Below are 16,610 nucleotides of genomic sequence, written 5' to 3'. Positions count from 1 at the left end.
CAATGAACCACTGGTCTGACCCAGCAGCGGCAAATCTTATGTTCTTATGACTCTTCAGCTTGGAGAAGAAATGCTCAGGAGGGATATGATAGAGATCTATAAAATACTGAGTGGATTGGAAAGGGTAATGTAAATCATTTGTTCACTCTTTCCAAAAATACTAAGACTAGGGGGTATGTGATGAAGCTACTAAGTAGTAGATTTAAAACAAACTGGAGAAAATATTTCTTTACAAAATGTGTTAATTAAACTATGAAATTTGTTGCCAGAGAATGTGGTGAAATCAGTTAGCTTAGCAGAGTTTAAAAAAGGTTTGGATAATTTCCTAAAAGAGAAGTCCATAGGATATTATTGAGATGGCTGGGGGAAATCTACTGCTTATTCCTAGGATAAGCAGCATAAAATCTGTTGTAGGATAAGCAGCATAAAATCTGTGGGATCTAGCTAGCTACTTAGGACCTGTGACGGCCACTGTTGGAAACAGGACACTGGACTTGATGGACCTTTGGTTTGTCCCAGTATGGCTATTCTTATAACAGGCTCCTACAATAATACCCAGCAGCGCACAAATGCTCACAAAGATATACCTGATCCAAGGAAGGTGCAACTTAGAGAATGACATGGGGAAAAAATGTATCACCGCTCCTGCCCCATCCACTCATCCCCATGAGCTCAGTCCCTGTCCCTGCCCCATCCCCGTGAGCTCAGTTCCCGTCCTGCAAGCTTAGTCTCCGTCCCCGCCATGCAAACTGTCAGATCCTATCCACACAAGCCTCAAATAGTTATGATTTTATACTGAACTTATTTTATTAAAGTATAAAAAGAGACAATATTCTGTACAATTGTCATTTTATAAACAAAAAATAATACAGAGCAAGGATCAACAAAATCCCTGTCTCCCCTCCCTTTTACAAATATCCCCTCCACTATTGTGAAAACTGAACAAACCAAATTACTACATAGAAAAATCAAGCTAACAGAATACTTCAGTCACACATGGCAGGAATAGTATTAGAGGAATGCAACTAGAGCAACTGTCCCCTGGTCAGAGTCTTAAGCCAGCTGGAAGCTAAAGAAGCACAGCCTGGACTTTGTGGTCCCCAGTTATGTCTAATACCAGCTATAGCAGGATACATATTTCAAATCTGAAATAGTCTAATCACATAATATAAATTTTATTTTTTTTCTAACTTTTGTTGTTTGGTCATTTTATTCTTCAAACCACATTGATCTCAGGCTTTGGTTTCCTTCTGTTTTCATCATGGCATGGCTGGTTCCTGAAGGTAAAATAGGCGAAAGAGGAGCTGGGGAGGAGATGCCGAGTCTGATACGGACACAATTTTTTTACCACAGGAGCAAGACTTTTCACCACTCCTACGGGGTGGTAAAAGGTCTTGTCCCCATTCCTGCGGTAAACCAGTTGCAAATGTCTCCCTTCCTGTGGATTTATTGAAGTGACCACGGTTTACCGTGGTAAACGGTCCCTGTGTCATTCTCTAGTGCAACTATCAGGGCTTGTTCAAGGGACTGAAGTACCATGAGCCAACTTTTACATTGGATCCCCCTTCCCCCCCGGATCCTTTTCAGCCAATCCATCCACATTAGCTCTGAAGTGGCCATTTTCTCCTTCCATTCTGCCTGCTCAAATCAGCTGCCTTCTGGCAAGTCCCTCCCCTGCCACATATCCAGCTCATCTCAGGGAACCTGGGTGCAAAACAGCAGCAATCTCTACTTGAACCTGCTTTGGAGGCTGCTTTCTTCAAAATGGCATCTCTGACCCCTAAGCAGTAGTTATGTGGTACTATTTCATGGGGGGTTCATGTTTCCATATAAGGCAAAGGAGCCTTAGGATTCCGAGAAGGGGAAGGATTTGGAACAAGGAGCTTTAGGCATTGGGCTCACTGGACCACCAGAGATTTGAGTGCCCCTGAAGGAGGTGAATTCCAGGATACCTCAGATTCCCTGCATACTTGGGGGGAGCGGAAGAGTACTAAAATGGCCTCTGTGTACAGGCTGGGTTCTGGCTTGAAATGCAGCATGCTGTGGGGGAAGGGGCGGCTCAAGGCAATCTGCTGCTTGAGCTGGGGGAAGAGACTGCACCCCTCTTCAGAGCAGCATGGGCTGGTTGCAGACAGGCTATATGAATTATTGCTGCTGCTGGCAACAGATACGTTTTAAAGCAGGGATCTCAAAGTCCCTCCTTGAGGGCTGCAATCCAGTCGGGTTTTCAGGATTTCCCCAATGAATATGCATTGAAAGCAGTGAATGCACATAGATCTCATGCATATTCATTGAGGAAATCCTGAAAAACCGACTGGATTGCAGCCATCAAGGAGGAACTTTGAGACCCATGTTTTAAAGTAATCCAGGGGAAGGCAAGTTGATAGAAAGGAGGAGATGTTGCACTGCAGGTAGTGGGGGGGAAGGATGTGCAGGGAGAAATGCCAAACTCTCACTCTTACCTTGTCAGCTGGGCTGCCTCCAGGCCAAAGTCACATTTTGAACACAAATACAGGCACTTCCTCATTTTAGGCATATGTCACTATCTGAATTCTGCCTGAACTAATGACCTCAAGTGCCCTAATGATTGATCCAGTCCTGCATGCAGGGGGGGGGGGGGGGGGGGAAGGACATGCAGCAGGTACATGCAGTCCAAAGTAGCTTCTGTGTAGAATTTGATGAATATTAAAAAATAATTATAAAATAAATTTGGGCCAGTGATATTAGAAACATGATGGCAGATAAAGGCCAAATGGCCCCTCCAGTCTGCCCATCCTCAGTAACCATTATCTCTTCCTCTCTTTAAGAGTGCCCACGTGAGTATCCCAGGCTTTCTTGTAATCCACCACTTCTACTGGGAGACTGTTCCACACATCTACCACCCTTTCTGTACAAAAGTATTTCCTTAGATTATTCCTGAGCCGATTGGAAAATAGCAAATGTCACGCCCATCTTCAAGAAGGGCGCAAGGGGGGACCCGGGAAACTACAGGCCGGTGAGCCTGACCTCAGTCCCGGGAAAGATGATGGAGGCACTGATTAAAGACAGCATCTGTGAACACATCGAAAAAAATGGGCAGCTAAAACCGAGTCAACATGGCTTCTGTAAGGGTAGGTCATGCCTCACAAACTTATTGTACTTCTTTGAGGGAGTGAACAGCCAGGTGGATAAAGGGGAATCTATAGACATCATTTACCTTGACTTCCAAAAAGCCTTCGACAAGGTGCCACACGAGAGACTGCTTAAAAAGATATGGAACCACGGGGTACAAGGGGAGGTCCACCGATGGATCAAAAACTGGCTGGCAAACAGGAAGCAGAGGGTTGGCGTAAAGGGCCACTACTCAGACTGGAAAGGGGTCACGAGCGGAGTTCCGCAAGGGTCGGTGCTGGGACCGCTCTTGTTCAATATCTACATAAATGATCTAGAGGCGGGAACTAAGTGTGAAGTCATTAAATTTGCAGATGACACCAAACTATACAGCAGGGCTCAAACCAAGGAAGACTGCGAGGATCTCCAAAAGGATCTAACGCAGCTGGAAAAATGGGCCGAAAAGTGGCAGATGAGCTTCAACGTGGGGAAATGCAAGGTCATGCACGTGGGGAAAAAGAACCCGATGTTCACATACAAAATGGGGGGAACACCACTAGGGGTTAGTAACCTGGAGAGAGACCTGGGAGTGATGGTAGACGCAACACTGAAGGCATCGGCGCAATGCGCCACAGCCTCTAGGAAAGCAAACAGAATGCTGGGTATCATTAAGAAGGGTATTACGACCAGGACGAAGGAAGTCATCATGCCGCTGTATCGTGCAATGGTACGGCCGCATCTGGAGTACTGTGTCCAGTACTGGTCGCCGTACCTCAAGAAAGACATGGCGGTACTTGAGGGAGTACAAAGAAGAGCAACCAAACTGATAAAGGGAATGGAAAATCTCCCATATACCGACAGATTGAAGCAGTTGGGACTTTTCTCCCTGGAGAAGCGAAGACTTAGAGGAGACATGATAGAAACCTTCAAGATCCTGAAGGGCATAGAAAAAATAGACAGGGGCAGATTTTTCAAATTAAGGGGCGCCACAAGTACAAGGGGGCACTCGGAGAAATTGAAAGGGGACAGGTTTAGAACAAACGCTAGGAAGTTCTTTTTCACTCAGAGGGTGGTGGATACATGGAACGCGCTTCCAGAGGCTGTTGTAGACAAGAAAACATTAAATGGTTTCAAAGAAGGTTTGGATAGATTCCTAGAAGAAAAAGGGATTGGGGGGTATAGATAGGTATAGACCATTGCTCAGGCAATGGGCCTGATGGGCCGCCGCGGGTGCGGACCGCTGAGCAGGATGGACCTATGGTCTGCCTCAGCGGAGGCAACTTCTTATGTTCTTATGTTCTATGCCCTCTAATTTCAGAGCTTCTTTTCAAATGAAAGAAACGTGACTTATGCGCATTTAGGACATGTAGGTATTTAAACGTATCTATCATATCTCCCCTCTTCCGCCTTTCCTCCAAAGTATACAGATTAAGATCTTTAAATCTGTCCCCATATGCCTTATGACAAAGACCACTCACCATTTTAATAGCCTTCCACTGCACCGACTCCATCCTTTTTATGTCTTTTGAAGGTGCAGCCTGCAGAATTGTACATAATATTCTAAATAAGGTCTTACCAGAGTCTTATACAGGGGCATCCATACATCTCCCTACATCTTATACAGGGGCATCCATACATCCTTCTAGCTTTCACCATCACCTTTTCAACTTGTTTGGCCACCTTAAAGATCATCACATACAAGTCCTACACTTCTGTCGTGCACGTAAGTATCTTCACCCCCTAAACTGTACTGTTGCCTCATATTTTTGCAGTCTAAATGCATGACCTTGCATTTCTTAGCATTAGATTTTAGCTGCCAATTTTCAGACCATTCTTCAAGCTTCGTCATGTCTTTCTTCATGTTATTCACCCCATCCTGAGTATCTATTCTATTGCTGATTTTGGTATTATCCGCAAAGAGGCAAATCTTACCCGCCCTGCAGCAATATCGTTTATAAAAATGTGAAAAAGAACAGACTCAAGAACAGAATCTTGAGGCAAACATTCCTTTCCTCTCTGTCACCTTCCACTCAACCAGTTCTTGGCCCAGCTAGGGATTTTAGTGCCCTTTATTGTCGGCATCCAGAGCCAGTGCTTCATCTGATCCATTGGTTAAGCTGACACTAGCAACACCAACTATGCATGTGTAAAGGCAAAAGGTAAAGAGGATGGGACTTGATATACCTCTTTTTCTATGGTTACAATCAGAGCAGTTTACATCTTTTAGACAGGTACTGTACTTATTTTGTACCTTGGGCAATGAAGTGTTAAAAGTCACTTGCCCAGAGTCACAAGAAGCTGCAGTGGGACTGGAACCACAACCTCAGCATGCCGAAGCATCTGCTTTAACCTCTGGGCAATTTTATAAAACTGCATCCAGACGCACTCCCTGGAAACACCTAGTGAGACCTCTTAAAAGCACACGTGCTCCAGTTGCACATACATTACACATTCACATACACCCGTACAATATTATAAAAGCCATTTCCATATTAAAGAAAATTATCTGTAAAATTATTTTTAATGCGCTTAAAAGGGAACATTCTATTTCAAAATCGTACCAACAGTAAAATAAAGTTAGAAACCTCTTGCAGTTACGGACTCTTATGCAGTAGCTTAGTACGGGAACATAACAGTGCATAAACTTGTAAGAGGCGCCGCATTTATATGCGTCTAGGAAAGACTTCGCAGCTCCTGGTACCCTATACCGGACACACAGAAAGCCCATCACGGGGGCGGGGACTCTTTCTTTAGAGACTCCCAGGGACAGGTCCTGCGCTCTTCCTCCGAGCGGCTCCGGACACGTGGACGTCAATGAGGTCGAACAGCTGCCCGAGGAAGCAAACCTCCTCCTCTCTCAAACTCGCCTCCCATCCTACCTTCCACTCGCAACCAAAGGCGACCCCGGCTCCTTCTTTCGGCCGCGTGACGCCCACCCCTCTGACGCAGCTTCCTGTTTCCGGTGGGGCGGCGCGCGACCGAGAGAAGGTTCCGGGATCGCCGCAGGAAGTCGCTGTGACTCGCTGCCAGTGACCTTAGAAACACCTGTCAAGGTAGGAGGGGGGGCTTGCCAATGACCGAGAGCGAGGAGCGTAGAAGAGAGAGGGAAAGATGCTGGACTGCGGCAAGGGCAGAGGTTGTGGTGTTAGATACGTGTGTAGCCAAACGTGTGTGCCGCGAGCAGGTTTAGCTCAAGGCACTGTAGCTCATAGGCACTCCCCCTCCCCTCTGTAGCCTGGCATCTTTCCTTTCTCAAGTGTTCTCCTGCCGGACCAGGTGAGGTACTGGTCCAGAGCACTGTTGCTACAGAGTGCCAAAATCTCATTCCAGCATCTATCCTTCTGGAAGTTTAAAGGTAGACAAGACTGGAATTTTGGCACCCTGTATCATCATTGCCCTGGGGCCAGGACCTCACCTGGTTGCCTTGATAGCTGTGGGTTGATGTTTCAACCCAATGCTGCTCTGCATCTATAGGAAGTTCTTCCTGTTGTTCTGGTTTCATGTCACTGGTTGTAGCTCCCAGGCCTGGTTTTTGTTCTGTAAGACTTTATGCCAACTCAGGTTGAGCTTTCTTGTTCTACCCCACCTGTAATTGTACTTGTTAAGAGATATTGGTTTTTATAATAGAGACAATGGAACAAAACTCTTAGTAGCCTTAGATGGGATTGGAAGGTGATCATTTGCAAAAATATTTTGCTGTTTCATTTTGTTTATATTATGGAAAAAACCACTACTTCTAATCTTTCACTTTCTGTCGGTTATTGTGAATCTTGTTTGATGTCAACTTTTTCTGTTTCTCTTTAAGGGAAGGTTTCTGAACAACAGATAAAAACCATATGAACTATTTAGTCTGCCCTTCTATGCCAACTGCTAACCTTAACAATTTCTCCTTTTCATTCGGACAACTTCTGTACTTGTCCTATGCCTTCTTGAATTTAGATACTTGTCTTCACCACCTCTGTAAAGGAAAGTGGAGGAATAGCCTCAAGATTCATGTAGTGGGCTGAGACCCTGGAGAACTGCATTCAATTCCCACTGCAGTTCCTTGTGACCCTGGGCAAGTCAGTTAATCTTCCATTGCCCCAGGTATAAGACTTAGATTGTGAGCCCACTAGGGATAGAAAGTACCTGGATATAATATATGTAAATTGTTTTGGGTGTACCCATAGAAAGGCAGAATATCAAATTCATGATCCTTTACCCTTTGATTACTTCTGAGTGTATCCCCTTTCACTCTTATCCTACACCCCTTGTTCCAGAGCTTCTTTCAACTGAAAGAGACCCACTTTTTCACCATCATCTCTCCCCCCCCTTCTAGAACTTTCTTTCGATTGAAAAAGGTACCCCTCTTGGCCATATACACCAGGGGGATATTATAATAGAGGTATTTAATCTCTTGGGGTTTTTTTTCCAGAGTACGTATAAGAAAATAAGAGTTGCCATATTGGGGCAGAGAGACCAAAGGTCCATCAAGCCCCATATCCTTTTTCCAACAGTGGCCAACCTAGGTTACAGGAACTTGGCAAGATCCCAAAGAGTAAAACATATTTTATGTTGCTTATCCTAGGAATAAGTACTGGATTTCCCCAAGTCCACCTTAATAGTGGCTTATGGACTTCTAGGAAGTTATCCAACCCCCTTTTTAAACCCTACTAAACTAATTGCTTTCATTAAATTATAATGCAGGGATCTCAAAGTCCCCCCTTGAGGGCCGCAATCCAGTTGGGTTTTCAGGATTTCCCCAATGAATATGCATGAGACATATGTGCATGCACTGCTTTCAATGCATATTCATTGAAGAAATCGTGAAAACCAGACTGGATTTCGGCCCTCAAAGAGGGACTTTGAGATCCCTGTACTAATGCTGCCTGATTTGCTGATTTGAATAGATTCACTGAGGAGAATCCATTTGAATCGATTCATTGTCCAAGAAAGTCAGATTCAGTGACACCCCCCATCCCCCTGCTGAGACCTGACATTATCCCAGGACAAGCAGGCATGATATTCTCGCATGTGGGTGACGTCATCTACGGAGCCCCAGCGCGGACAGCTTTTCAAGCAAACTTGATTGAAGTTTCAAGTTTGCTATGCTGCACCACGCATGTGCATGCCTTCTTGCCCACTAGAGGGCGCATCCCCACCTCGTGGTCCTCAGTTCAGTTTTTTCCGCGGAGCCAGAAGCCCTGTGGAATTTGTGCTCTTCTAATTTGCCTTCTGACACCGCGGCTGTGTGGTTTTTTCTCGGTCGCTGTGCTTAATTTGTGTTTTTATTTTGTTCGTGTGTCATTTTTCGTAAAAAAAATAAAAAATAAATAACCTTTTTCGTTCGGCTCCAGGGACTCCCGGTAGCCGCGGCCGCGGGACCTCGTTCGTTCCCGGCCTGTTTTTGGGCCCATGTCCCGTCCCTTGACGGGCTTTAAAAAGTGCACCCGGTGCGATCGGCTGCTTTCCATCACCGATCCCCACCGGTGGTGCTTACTTTGTCTGGGTCCTGAGCACCCGACCGACTCCTGCACTCAGTGCTCTACTTTTCAGCCGAGAGCTCTCCACCGCCGTCGCGCTCGGATGGCGGAGCTCTTCGCTGTCGACCCCGCGGTGGGGAAGGCCTCGACGTCGGCCTCGGCTTCGGCCCCGGCCTTGACCTCGGCCTCGACTCCCTCGACCTCGCCCCGACAGCCTGCTTCGTCGAAGCCGGCGTCCTCGACCCCGAAGTCGACAGTGGGTAAGTCCTCACTTCCTTCTTCTCTTCCAGCCTCGAAGAAGCCATCCTCGGGCTCATCGACGGGGGCGGGTGGGTCGTCCTCGGCCCCGCCCCGAGCGTCGAAGTCGGGTGCCCCGCGGGAATACTCGAGACCGAGGTCGCCCTCGAGGGAGCACCAGCCGGCCCAGGACTATGATGGGGTTTCCCGTCTTTCAAGACTTGCTCCGTGCGCTCATTGCCTCGGAACTGTCCGGTGCCCTCGCGCACCTCCAGCCGTCTTCGGCCTCGTCGGCCCCGGCTTCGGCGGCCTCGGTCTCGGTACCCTCGACTTCGGCCTCGACCCCGACCTTGCCCTCGACCTCGGTTGACCAGCCTGAGCGGAGCGTGCGGCCTCGGGACAAGGTGTGCAGGGTTTGGAGGATCTCTTCCTCTTCTTCCTCGTCGAGGTCCTCCCGGGGCTCCTCTCCCTCGGGTCGGCCTCGGGCGAAGCATTGGCCGAGGAAGCCCAAACGTCAACGGGGCTCTCCTCGACGCCGCAGTCGCTCCTCGCCGACCGAGGCTGAGACTCTGCGGGTCTCCGAGCTCCGCCTCGATAATCCGAGGCTTTTCCGTTCCTCCGAGGTGGAGTTTTCGAGGGACTCTTCGCCGAGATGGAAGGGGCGTGCCTCGGTGCCTCATACCCTGGGGACTTCCCGCAGGGGTTCCTCGGGGCATGGGCGGTCCCCGACCCCGTCGAGGTCGCTGGATGCGGCTTCTTGGGGTTCGGGGTCTGGCACCGGTAAGGAGCCTCGTTACTCCCGTGAGGCTTCCTCTTTTTTGGCGACGCGGGCTTCTCGATCTCCCTCTCCGCCTTCGAAGCCCTCCTCCTTTTCCAGATTTGTGCTTGAGATGGGGAGGGCTTTGGACCTTGACCTTATGTCAGGCTCTCAATACACGAAGGAATTTTTGGAGGAGCAGGATTTGCCCTCTCCCCCAAGGTAGATTCCTCGTCTGCCTCTCAACAAGGTTCTACATCAGACCTTCCTGAGAAACTTGGACTCCCCTCTTACAGTCACAGCGGTTCCATCAAAGATGGAGTCGAAGTACCGTACGGTCCCTTGCAAAGGCTTCGACAAAGCACAGCTGTCCCACCAGTCGTTGCTGGTGGAGTCGGCGTTGAAGAAGTCTCAGCCTTCTAGGGTCTCTGCTGCGGTCCCCCCCGAGCGGGAGGGATGGACCCTGGACAAGTTTGGTCGTCGCCTCTATTCCAACTCCATGATGGCTGCCAGGGTCCTTAATTACGCATTCACCTTCTCATCCTATTTAAGGCAGATGGTGAAGGCGTTGCCCAGGTATTATGGGGTCATGCCGGATTCCCATAAGGGGGATTTTGGTACCTTTATGGCCAATTTGTCTCAGCTGCGTCTCTACCTTTTTCACGCAGTTTACGATGCGTTTGAGTTGGCCTCTCGTGTATCCGCCTTTGCGGTGGCGATGCGCCATCTCGCATGGCTTCGTACCCTGGATATGGACCCGAACTTGCAAGAACGTCTGGCTAATCTTCCATGTGTGGGCTCCGAGTTGTTTGATGAGTCCTTGGAGGCGGTGACCAAACGCTTGTTTGAACATGAGCGCTCTATCGCCTCATTGGTCCGTCCTAAACTCCGGGCCCCGCCGCAGAAGCCGTTTAGACCTCCTCCGCGGCGATACCCACAGAAGTCGACGCCGGCTTTCTCGAGGCCTCCGCCCCGGCGTCCCCCTCAGCAGGGCAGAGTGTCCCAACCAAAGCCTCAGGCGCAAGGGGTGTCTAAACCGGCTCCGTCTTTTTGACGTGATACGCGGTTGGGGGCGGGCCCCCTCCGCACTGTCAAAGGACCCCCTTCCTATCGGGGGCCGATTGCAGGCCTTTCTTCCAGCCTGGGCCGAGATCACGTCGGACGCTTGGGTGCTCCGGATCATCTCCGAGGGTTACTCGCTAAACTTTTTAGCCATGCTGCCAGAACATCCGCCGGGGGCTCCTCTTGGCTGTCGAGGCCAGCTTCCTCTTCTCCTGTCGGAAGCCAGGTCCTTGTTGAGCCTTCGGGCGGTGGAGCCCGTGCCCCCGAACCAAAGGGGACGGGGGTTTTACTCCCGTTACTTTTTGGTCCCGAAGAAGACAGGGGACTTACGCCCCATTCTGGACCTCCAGAGGCTCAACAAGTTCCTTGTCCGGGAGAAGTTCCGTATGTTGTCCCTTCCAGTCCTGTACCCTCTGTTAGAATCGGGGGACTGGATGTGCTCCCTGGACCTGAAGGAAGCATATACTCAAGTTCCGGTGCATTCCGCCTTCCGCAAGTTCCTCAGGTTCCAGGTGGGGGAGTTGCACCTCCAGTATCGGGTCCTCCCCTTTGGACTGGCTTCGTCCCCTCGAGTCTTCACGAAGTATATGGTGGTGGTCGCGGCAGCCCTGAGATCTCGGGGGCTGCAGGTGTTTCCCTACCTGGACGATTGGCTGATCAAGGCGTCCTCCAAGGAAGGGGTTATTTCAGCGACCAGACAGACTATCATCTTCCTTCAACGTCTGGGGTTCGAAGTGAACTTCCCCAAGTCTCAGTTGTGCCCGACTCAATCCCTTCAGTTTATCGGGGCCGTGCTGGACACGGTTCGCCTCCGTTCGTTCCTCCCCCCGTCACGGTTGGAGGTCCTGCTTCGATTGAGTCGCCAGGTTTCGTTGCTACCCTCGGTTTCGGCGCAGCGCATGATGGTTCTGCTCGGCCACATGGCGTCGACGGTCCATGTCACTCCGTTCGCCCGTTTGCACCTGAGGCTTCCTCAGTGGACCTTGGCCTCCCAGTGGCGTCAGGATCGGGACCCAGTCTCCTCCCCTATAACTGTGACTCCTTCCTTGAGACGCCTTTCTTTTCGACTGGGGAGGGAGGTTCCTTTATGCGTTTCCTCCTTTCCCTCTGATCTTGAGGACGTTGGTTCATCTCAAGGCGTCCAGAGCCACTATGATTCTCATTGCGCCTCGTTGGCCTCGTCAGCACTGGTTCTCCCTGCTCCTTCAACTCAGTGTCAGGGAGCCTCTGCTTCTGCCTGTCTTTCCCTCTCTGCAGAGTCGGGGTTCGCTGTTGCATCCCAATCTTCAGTCTTTACATCTGACGGCTTGGTTCCTTTCCCCATGACTTCACAGGTTTCTCAGTCTTTGAGGGAGGTTCTGGAAGCCTCGCGCAAGGTCTCGACTAGGCTTTGTTATTCTCAGAAGTGGACCAGATTTTCTTCCTGGTGTTCCTCGAATCATCTGGATCCGAGTTCGGTTCCGGTGTCTTCGGTTCTGGAATATTTGTTGCATTTGTCCAAGTCTGGGCTGAAGACGACTTCCATTAGGGTGCATCTCAGTGCGATTGCTGCTTTCCATCGGCATCTCGAGGGTCGATCTCTCTCTCTTCATCCTCTGGTAATTCGTTTCATGAGGGGTCTAGTGAATGTTAATCCTCCTTTGAAACCTCCTCCTGTAGTTTGGGATCTTAATGTGGTTTTGGCTCAACTGATGAAGCCTCCCTTCGAGCCTATTGACAAATCTCATCTTAAGTTTCTCACTTGGAAGGTGATCTTTTTGCTTGCGCTCATGTCCGCTCGTCGGATTAGCGAGCTGCAGGCTTTGGTTGCGGACCCGCCCTTTACTGTGTTCCATCATGACAAGGTGGTTCTTCGCACCCATCCTAAATTTTTATCTAAGGTTGTGTCTGATTTCCACCTCAATCAGTCCATTGTTCTTCCGGTGTTTTTTCCGAAGCCCCACTCTCATCCTGGGGAGGCGGTGCTTCACACGCTTGACTGTAAGAGAGCGTTGGCCTTTTATCTTTAACGCACCAAGTCTCATCGGAAGGTTCCTCAATTATTTTTGTCCTTTGATCCTAATTGGTTGGGACGTCCTGTTTCCAAGCGCACCTTGTCTAACTGGTTGGCTGCTTGTATTTCTTTTTGCTACGCTCAGGCTGGTCTCGCGCTTCATGGTCGGGTCACGGGACATAAGGTCTGAGCGATGGCAGCTTCTGTGGCGTTCCTCCGGTCTACTCCGGTGGAGGATATCTGCAAGGCTGCCACTTGGTCTTCGGTTCATACTTTCACCTCCCACTACTGCCTGGATACGTTATCCAGGAGTGACGGCCGGTTTGGCCAGTCAGTTTTGCGTAATCTGTTTTCCTAAATTGCCATCCTCCCACCTGCCCTTTTTTGGTTTGCTTGGAGGTCACCTACATGTGAGAATATCATGCCTGCTTGTCCTGGGATAAAGCACAGTTACTTACCGTAACAGGTGTTATCCAGGGACAGCAGGCATATATTCTCACAACCCGCCCTCCTCCCCGGGGATGGCTTCTTTGCTGGCTATGGAACTAAGGACCATGAGGTGGGGATGCGCCCTCTAGTGGGCAAGAAGGCATGCACATGCGTGGTGCAGCATAGCAAACTTGAAACTTCAATCAAGTTTGCTTGAAAAGCTGTCCGCGCTGGGGCTCTGTAGATGACGTCACCCACATGTGAGAATATATGCCTGCTGTCCCTGGATAACACCTGTTACGGTAAGTAACTGTGCTTTATCTCCGAGGCCTCCTAAAGCAGCAGTAGTGGCAATGCTCTGAGTGGGCAGCTTCATGGCCTGCCCTGCTGGGGCCTTCTCTCTGCTGTGTCACTGATAACATCATCAGTTACTCGGCAGAGGAAAGCTGTAGCTGGGCAGGCCACAAAGCAGCCCATTCAGAGTGTCGCTGCTGCTTTGGGAAGCTTTGGAGGTATGTGAGGTCTCACGGTGGGAGAATCGATGGGGTGCTGCTGCACAGGGGGATGGGAGAGAAAGATGGAAATCTGCTGCACAGGGAGATGGAGGGGAGGAAAGCTACTTAGGGGGATGGGAGGGGAGGAAAGCTGCTTCACATGGGGGGGGGGGGAGAGGAAGGGAGAGATGAAACAAAGAAATAGAAAGGGGTGAGAGGGAAAAATCCTTCATATGGTGGAGGAAAGGGAGACATGCATGGAGAAAAGACTTTACTGCTGATATACATTTTTTAGCATTAAATCTTAGATAGTGGTTTTCAGCCCAGACTTTGGGTACTACTGTCCAGTTGGGTTTTCAGGATGTCCACAATGACTATGCATACAAAGAAGTCAGTCAGTACAAATCTCTCATGCATAGTTATTGAGGATATCCTGAAACCTGTCTTGCCAAGTGGTCCCTGAGGACTGGGTCAAAATCCACTGTTCTAGATCATCTAATACATTTGAGCTTCTGAAAAACTTGACATTTTTCCGTGTTTAATTCTGAAAGATCTTGGGGAATAAATAGGCAGAAATCTCATGTTTATAAGGGATCAACAAACAAATTGTTCAAGATTTTGGTTCATTTCTAACTTACGCCCTTAGCCAAAATTATGGAAACAGATGATTTGCCAAATTTGGTAAGCTTTTTTTTTTTTAAGATGTGGGTGCTTTCCAGGCTAGACATGTAGATTTCTTTGGTATCAAGTATGGAATTACTGTTGATGGATGTTATGGATAATATGTCAATAGCTAGATAATGAATGAGTAATATTAGTTGTCACAATCTACCAGATCAAAAACTGATGACAGATCTATAATATTTTGCTTGCCAGATATGATTATTTGGACCAAGAAAGTAAGGTTTTGAATTGAGTTAAGTCTTTTCTACTACTACTATTATTTCTAGAGCACTGCCAGACATACCCAGTGCTGTAACAGTCACAGAGGAGAAAGTCCCTTCTTGAATGAGCTTACAATCTAAAACAATCAAGATAGACAAACAGGATTCCAGGGTAAGGGTTACAGTTAGAGGGGATAGTTAAACTGCTGGTGAGCAGTGGGGAGTAGGGTTGTGAGTTGCAGGCTGTCTCAAAAAGGTGGGTTTTTAGCTTAGTTTTGAATGAGAAAAGGGGCGTAGTGGATGGACTTAGATAGTTTATTCCAGGCATATGGGGTGGTGAGATGAAAGGAATGAAGTGTGGAATTGGAAGTGGAGGATATGAAAGCAATTTGTCTGAGGAACGGAGTTCTTGGGGAGGTGTATAAGGAGAGACAAGAGAGGAGAGAGATTCAGGGGCTGCAGAATGAACACATTTGTAGGTTAGTAATAGGAGTTTGAACTGAATTGTGAAGGCAGTTAGGGTGTCAGGGAAGTGATTTTCTTAATTAAACAAGTTTTAGGTAAGATAAAATGGTAAGAAGCCTACATCTAGGTCCTTGAAATATATGGTGCCACAAGCCTGCACCTTATCTCCATTCCTTTTAATATCTTTTGGTAGTCATTGGATCTGTTGCTATGTGCTTATGGCACTTCATTTTATTTTATTTTTTTTAACATATTCTGATGATTTCTTATAATTTGAAATAGTTATAAATCACTTTGGTGTTTGTTAGGGAAAGCAGTATAGCATATGAGGCATAAGCATATATAGATAATTTTGCTCTTGTGGTCTTCCCCTGTTCATACAATTTTAAAGCTCAATTATTGTTTGAGGTTGTGCTTTGGTTCAGATCTGGTTAGTACTACCTGCACAGAAAGCTGAGATGTATTTTGGAAACCTAGATTACTCAGTTGCCAATTAAATCAATGATTGATGGTGTTTTGGTGAAGGATTCATTAAAGGACCTGAGAATCATTTTAGATTCTGTCTTGTTTGAACCAGATTTCCCCAGTAATACAGATGGCTTAATATACACGGCAGATTGTTAGATGCAGCTCTTTTTTTTAGTAACTCTACATTATGTTTTACAGACTTCATGGGACTTGTATATTGCCTTTTTGTGGCTACACATTCAAAGCGGTTTACATATATTCATATTTTGTCCCCTGGGGCAATGGAGGATTAAGCCCCATGTCGATGACCTCCTTAAAAGTGATCACTGATTAAATGTCAATCACACAACAGCACCTGTTAGATAATCACACCTGATTACGGATCAGCCCCGGTAGAAGAAGGAGGAACTGTGCCAAGTACCCTCTCAGAAAAGCAATCGCTGAGCCGGCAATGGAAGGCCTGAAGCTGGTAGCTTCGGGAAGTCCTGCCGGCTCAGCTGATCAGATATTCCCCTGCCGCATTCAGCTCAGCCAACAATGAGAACAACGTTGCTGTTTTTTTGCCATTTCAATTAATTTAGGCATTGGTAGGGTGCAGACTGGTGCTTACGTTTAGGTGCCAGTTTTGGAATTTCTGCTAAGTGACTTGCCCAGGGTCACAAGGAGCAGTGCTGGGATCGATCCCACAACCTCAAGGTGCTGAGGCAGCAGCTCTTCTACTAGGCCATTCCTCACCTCCATATACTCGTATTACTATAATCTATTTTATGTGGAGTAGATAGAACATAGCAGCTCAAAGATCATTGGCTTGAAATGTAAAGAAAGCGCCTGCTGCACTGGTTGAATTGCTCAGCTTTCATTCAGAGAAAAATTGATATATTCCATCTTTCCACATCATTATTTAGTGAGAATCCACTGCTGGATGTCCATCTAGAGCAGTGTTTTTCAACCTTTTTTGGGCAAAGGCACACTTGTTTCATGAAAAAAATCACGAGGCACACCACCATTAGAAAAAGTTAAAAAATTTAACTGTGCCTATATTGACTATATATAAATATATAGGAATCAAATAAACACAAAGAAAGTATTTTATAATGCTGTCACCACCACTGGGGAATAGGCTGCCACTGCCGCCATCGGGAACAGGTCGGCACCGAGTTCTCCCTGCTTCTCTTCCCCGCAGGGCCGACCAACTCTCGCCACCCGTCGTCAATTCTAACGTCGGAGAGGACGTTCTAGGCCAGCCAGGCAGCGATTGGCTGGCCCAGA

At 48.0% G+C, this 16,610-nt stretch overlaps 1 protein-coding gene across 1 annotated transcript in view; it reads left to right on the top strand.

Annotated features, from left to right (window-relative positions):
- The first annotated feature begins 6,058 nt into the window (after positions 1–6,058).
- LOC117368380 (protoheme IX farnesyltransferase, mitochondrial) overlaps positions 6,059–16,610 on the top strand; it is a 368,703-nt gene continuing 358,151 nt past the window's right edge. The window contains exon 1 of the mRNA XM_033961979.1: positions 6,059–6,143. The gene's annotated coding sequence lies outside the window, so the exon portion shown is untranslated. The remainder of the gene's footprint in view (positions 6,144–16,610) is intronic.

Source organism: Geotrypetes seraphini, chromosome 10, assembly GCF_902459505.1.
Source record: "Geotrypetes seraphini chromosome 10, aGeoSer1.1, whole genome shotgun sequence".
NCBI classification, from domain to species: Eukaryota; Metazoa; Chordata; class Amphibia; order Gymnophiona; family Dermophiidae; genus Geotrypetes; species Geotrypetes seraphini.
The sequence above is the reverse complement of the archived record's forward strand: the minus strand, read 5'-3'. Positions and strand labels throughout refer to the sequence as shown.